Source organism: Cyanistes caeruleus, chromosome 3 (assembly GCF_971803275.1).
Source record: "Cyanistes caeruleus chromosome 3, bCyaCae1.hap1.1, whole genome shotgun sequence".
NCBI lineage: Eukaryota > Metazoa > Chordata > Aves > Passeriformes > Paridae > Cyanistes > Cyanistes caeruleus.
The window spans coordinates 107,391,863-107,397,438 of record NC_141703.1 but is presented as its reverse complement, the minus strand read 5'-3'; positions in this window follow the sequence as shown (position 1 = coordinate 107,397,438).

The window sequence follows — 5,576 nt, the reverse complement described above, 5'->3', positions numbered from 1 at the left end:
GGAATTCCAAGGCATATTATTTAAAAAAGAGTTATTTATCTTTTACATAATTATGATATCTTAAGGATTTTCCACTTCTAATATTTATTTTAAAAATAATTTATTAAAAGTGTCTTAAACCATCATTTACTTATAAATTTTAAATGTTAATTCATTGTCTGGACTCCTGTGTCTCTGTGTTAAGAAAAGTAAAAGTGTTACATAACTGCTTGTTTCTTTTTACTGTAACATATCTCAAGGGAATATTAGTGTATCATGCACTAAGAAAAAAAATTCCCTCTTACTTTCATGAATCTTTTTTCTATATTAGAAAGGAGAGTTTCTTTTTTCTTCTGGTAAAAATAGAGTCTATTTCTCAAGGAAGGGGTAGAGGATATTAGGCCAGAGTTCTACCTCTGAATCTGCTGTGAGGTAAAAAATCAGAGACACATCACTCGGTTTCAAAATGAGGATTGTGTTTTGTAGGGGGTGATATGGGTCAAAACTAAGGCTTAAAATTGCATGCCAGATGAAGGTCAGTGTTCAGAGATGGGCTCCTCCTGTCCCACATCCAGCATTCCCATCCTTCCTGTGGCTCACCCTTTCTGCCATATGTCTCTTCATTTGTAGTCCCTGACTCGCCTTTTCCAATAGATATTCCGGGTGCTCACCAAGGAATGGAGACTGCTGTGGGCTCCTGCTGACAGAGGGAAGAAGGGGACAGGCTAATAAGCTTGTGATCATGAAAACTGCAATACTTTTTCATGCTCTGTGTAGCATTTGAGGGTTCTGAATTTTTTTGGAAAGCTGTGAGCAAGCAAGACAGAGGTTAAAGTTTGAATCAGGTGAAAAGAGCTTTGTAAGGACCCCTCAAGGCCCTTTAATTGGCTTAGAAAAAGAAAACACATTAAACTTCATGCCAGGAGGAACTGTTGCAGTTTGTTTATTACTTCTCTGTTTTATGGTATTTTTAGAAAAAATTATCCTCATGTCATTGTCCCATGGAGGTTTTAAAGGATAAAGTGAACTATGATTAGAGTGGAAGCATATCTGGGATGATGTCAGAAATGTAAATAGATCATTGAGCTTATTTATATTTGCTTTTTTATTAACCAAGAATAAAAATAATACACAAGTGGATATTTGTCAGAGTCATCAGCAGTGCAGGAAAAAAGATGTCTGTAAGGGGGGCTGGGATCATCCTGATCAGGTCAGAAATACACAAATAAGGCAATAAAATCAAAGCTGGAAAGAATTCAAAATGTGGTAAAACTGATAAATGTTGTGTATTTGGCTTTAAAGTAATCTTTGAAATATATTCACTGCCTCTGTCTCTGTGACCACAGCAAGGGTATTCTTCTTATCAGGTGAACTGATAAGTCACAGAAACAATTTGCACAAACCTGTGCAGGTAGTCAGCACAAGCATCAGCCTTTCTCCAAGCCAGTGTTTAGTTTACATGTTGTATTGTGACAAAATCCCTGCATTTTTTCTATGGATCTTGATTTGCATTTTGGTAATCACTTTTCTGCTATGTTTTCTCTAAGCTAATTTAAAAATGAGTCAAGGTTCTGTGTTTCAGTAAACTTTTAATGAATACAATGTGGTAATATTTTGCTTAGGGACTAATCAGGGAAAGCGGACAAACCGAAATAGAAACATCTCTCTCTTGCATTCTAAAAATTTAAATAAAATTAAGCAGATCACATAACTCTGGAAAAAATCTATATATTATACATGTAATGAAGATTTTTTTTATAGTCCAAGTGTTTAAACTAGAGAAACTGTAAAGTGCATTTTAAAAAGGCACAAAAGTTCCTACTTCTTAAGTGTGTGTGTTCCAAGCCTCAAACTGGAAGTTAAAATTGAGTAATTGTGTTTCCCAGTGCTACTGTTGAACATTAGAAGGAAAAAAAAACTGGGGGAGGAATCCATTTTGTTGGCAGAAAACATAAATTCTTGATGGATGCTGATGAATAGATTAATAAAAATTTGTGAAAGTCATGAGAATTGAATTAGGGGATGCTGGGAAGTAATCCAGCTTCTCCTGGTTCAGTGTTGCCTGCTTGAGACATTGTGAGCTTCTTATTTTTTATGGGGTCTGCTGTGGTTGTAAAGCTGGTAACTGAGATATTGCCCTTGGTACTGGGGAGGGGATGGAGGAGTTTTCTCTGACTGTTTCAAGATCTCTGTGTGGCAGAGTTTATTCTCAGTTCCATGTCCTAGCTGGTATGTGTGCTTCAGTTCTCCAGGCTGAGGCAAAAGGATGTCCTAGAGATAATAAATTTCTAAATTGGGAAAAAAAACAAGGAAGTTTAATGTGAATTACAGTTAAACTTAAAACTCACTAAGAATAAACCCATTTAAAAAAAAAAAGGAATAAATTTTAAAACATCAGAATACCATCACACTTCCATTTCAGTATCTCCAGAATGGTCTTGTCTAGGTTTTTCTTCTCTTGTTGAATCCATCTAGTTCACTGTGCAGTAGGACCCTGCAATTTTATTGCAGAATAGAACAGGATTTTTGAAAAGGTCCAGAAACCTGGCTAAAACCAAAGTGCTGATGCCCTGTTTACGGTTTGGAATAAAACTAGTACAAAATATAAAACTTTAAAATTGCAATGACAAATAAAGGCAGATTAGTCTTCAGCTCCTAAGTGAAGGCAAAATCTCATGTGTTTTTAGCTGTTTCTGTGCTTTTTGAGGATGAGGATGACCTGAGGAGATTCTTCAAAGCAAACTGCATAATTCTAAAATTGTTCTTTAAAGAAAACAATTATTCATTAGTTCAATCATTTTATGAATAACTAATCAGTCTTGCATTTTTTAGTAACTGAGCATTTTTCATCTACCAGAAAATCACACTGGAAAGTATCAGATAAGTGAGTGTCTCTTTTAACTGTTTATTGACAGAATAAAAATATTTACAGGATATTGAACAGAACATTGCAGTTGGATGTGAAGCAATTAGAATCCAATAGTTTTTCTTTAAATGATGTTCTATTCAGGAAGCACAAGAAGCTCAGTTTGTTTTTGCAGTAGAAATGATCAAATCTTGACTCTGAAATATTTTTCTGAAGTAGTGATGTTTCAGAGACTTTTGCTGGAAAGCTGCTGCTAGTAGATCATATTGCAGAATTTCTTTTTTGAACTAGGTGGTATAAATTACCAATGTTGTTTTCCAAGAAAATCTATATCTCCATTTTAGTTTAAAATATTTTCTTTATGAGTATCATCGTGAGGCTCTTTAGATATTTCATTGTTTTAACAGAAATTTAAGTCTGCTTTTGTTTTTATTCTGTAAGCTTTATTTCTGTAACTCTTCCACAGGGATGAAGCTGCCTTAAAAATGTTTTTGAAGATGGGTGCATTTGATGTATGCCTACAACAAAACAAGATGTCAGAAACAGGTTCTGGGGTAAAAAATATAAAATGGAAGCAAAGTTTGGAATATCTTAAAATTGTCAAAACGTAATTCCAATGGAATGATCTAACTATAAGGGTTTTTTTCTTTTTTTTTTCTCCTTAATTTCAAATATGAACTGCCTTCATCAGGGTCAAGCATATGGATTTCTCTTGACTGCAAAAATTTCAGCACTGCTCCCTGGCATTTCAGTTGTCTCAAATATTTTCAGGAACCCATTTGTCACCACACTGGGTGATGACAGACCAAACCCATTTGTCACTGTGAGTGACAAGTAATGCACACCACGAGGGACTTCTTGGCTGTATTTCGTTTGTAAATCACAAATGCAATAAGTCATATTTGAAATTCCCCACAAAAAGTGAATGAGGCACTTGCTGCACATTTTATTTTCATGCTGTACTATGCTGATTCTGTATAATATGTAAGAGTAATTGAAAAGAAAAAAGGTTTGTGACTTTTTTTTTCCTCAGAGTTTGTGAACTGTGCTCGTAAACTTTTTGATGAAAATGTAAGCTTGAGATTTCTCACTCTGAATTAAGACAAAAAAGAAAAAAGAAAAAGCTTCATTTTGCAGTCATTGGCATGAAATTCACAGAAGGTTACTCCTATTACTTATCAACATGAAAAATATGACCCTGGGATGTAATATTATAGCACCCATAGTATACAAATACTTGAAAAACAGAACATTTTTGGTAGGGCCAACATTAGTCTTAAAGCGGTGAAGACTGAATTGGTTATATCACACAACTGTGATATGATTTTCACACAACTGATTTGGCTGTTTTGTGAAGTTTGAGGCACTGTCACAGATCAGAGACATTGGTGGTTTATTTATTTTTAAAATCATCTCACCCTCTACACAAAGCCCTTCAGTGTCATGATGTCGAATTTGGCTTTGAATGTGTTCTGTTCATGTGATGTTTTCTTTTTTTTTTTTTTTTTATTTGAAATATTTCTATGTATAAAAACAAGCCTGAAATGAATTCAAACAGTTTTTATCATTTATTACCTTCTATCAAACACATCTTGAATACATGAAACTTTTGCACAGTGTATTTTAGGGATGACACACAACATTAAGTACCAATGCTCTTGTCCTGATACAGTTGCTTGCACATTCATGCTTAGACTTTGTCTGCCATATTGTTTTAATTATATGTTGTCTTATTGGCCTTAAACATCTTCCACCCATAAATTATTACCTGGATATAAATACATATTGGTTTAGATGCAAAAATTTAGCTTGCAAGTGCTGCATGGTAGGAATATTTTACCATGGGTAATTGGAAGAAAGGCTACTTAAACAGCTTTCCTAAAAACTTGATATATATTTCTCTCCTGATAAATATCATTCTGAAGTTCAAGTTCTTCAGCTCAAATAACAGGGATGGTCTCTTACTGAAATATATGATCATCTCTATGATGATAATATCAATTAATTTGTATTGCTACAAGACCATCATTTTGCCAGTAAAATACCCTCCCATCAAAAGCATATTTATTGTTGCACATGTAACCATTTAGGCAAATTATTAGTTAGGTCAAAGAACCAGCTTTCTACTGAAGTGCTGCTATACTCTTTTTAAAAATCAGTCTTTCCTTTAAGATTTTTGTGTGTTTTTTCCATGAATTTTGAAAAACATAATCTCCTTATTTGGGCTAAAATTACAAAGAAAACAAAAGTACATTTCTGCAGAGAGGAACTTTTACCTTGGCTCACAATAAATCTTCAAATCTCATATTAAGCAGAGGGCTTGTTTTATTTGCTTGTATTATCTTAATTAATTTGATCCTGAACTACATTCACAGTAACTCTACTAGCACAGTAAAACTGATGCACTCACCTTTCACCTTTTTCCCATAGAATGCATTAAAACGCTACCTAAGGAACATATAATGTTTTTCCCATTCCAGTACAACAGTGTCAACAGAATTGAATTAAATAGAATTCCCACCCAGGGATTTCATTACTCTTGTTATTTACGATATTGAATACTATTATTAATGGTTTTAAACACAATTATTCTTTTTCAGAATGTAGATCAGTGCAAGTAGGAAGAGCTACATTTCAGTAACTTTAAATGTATTCCCAATTTACTTACAGCACACTGAGGGAACTGGCTCCTGGCTAAAAATAGCATGTTTGTATAACAGGGTGCCTTTCT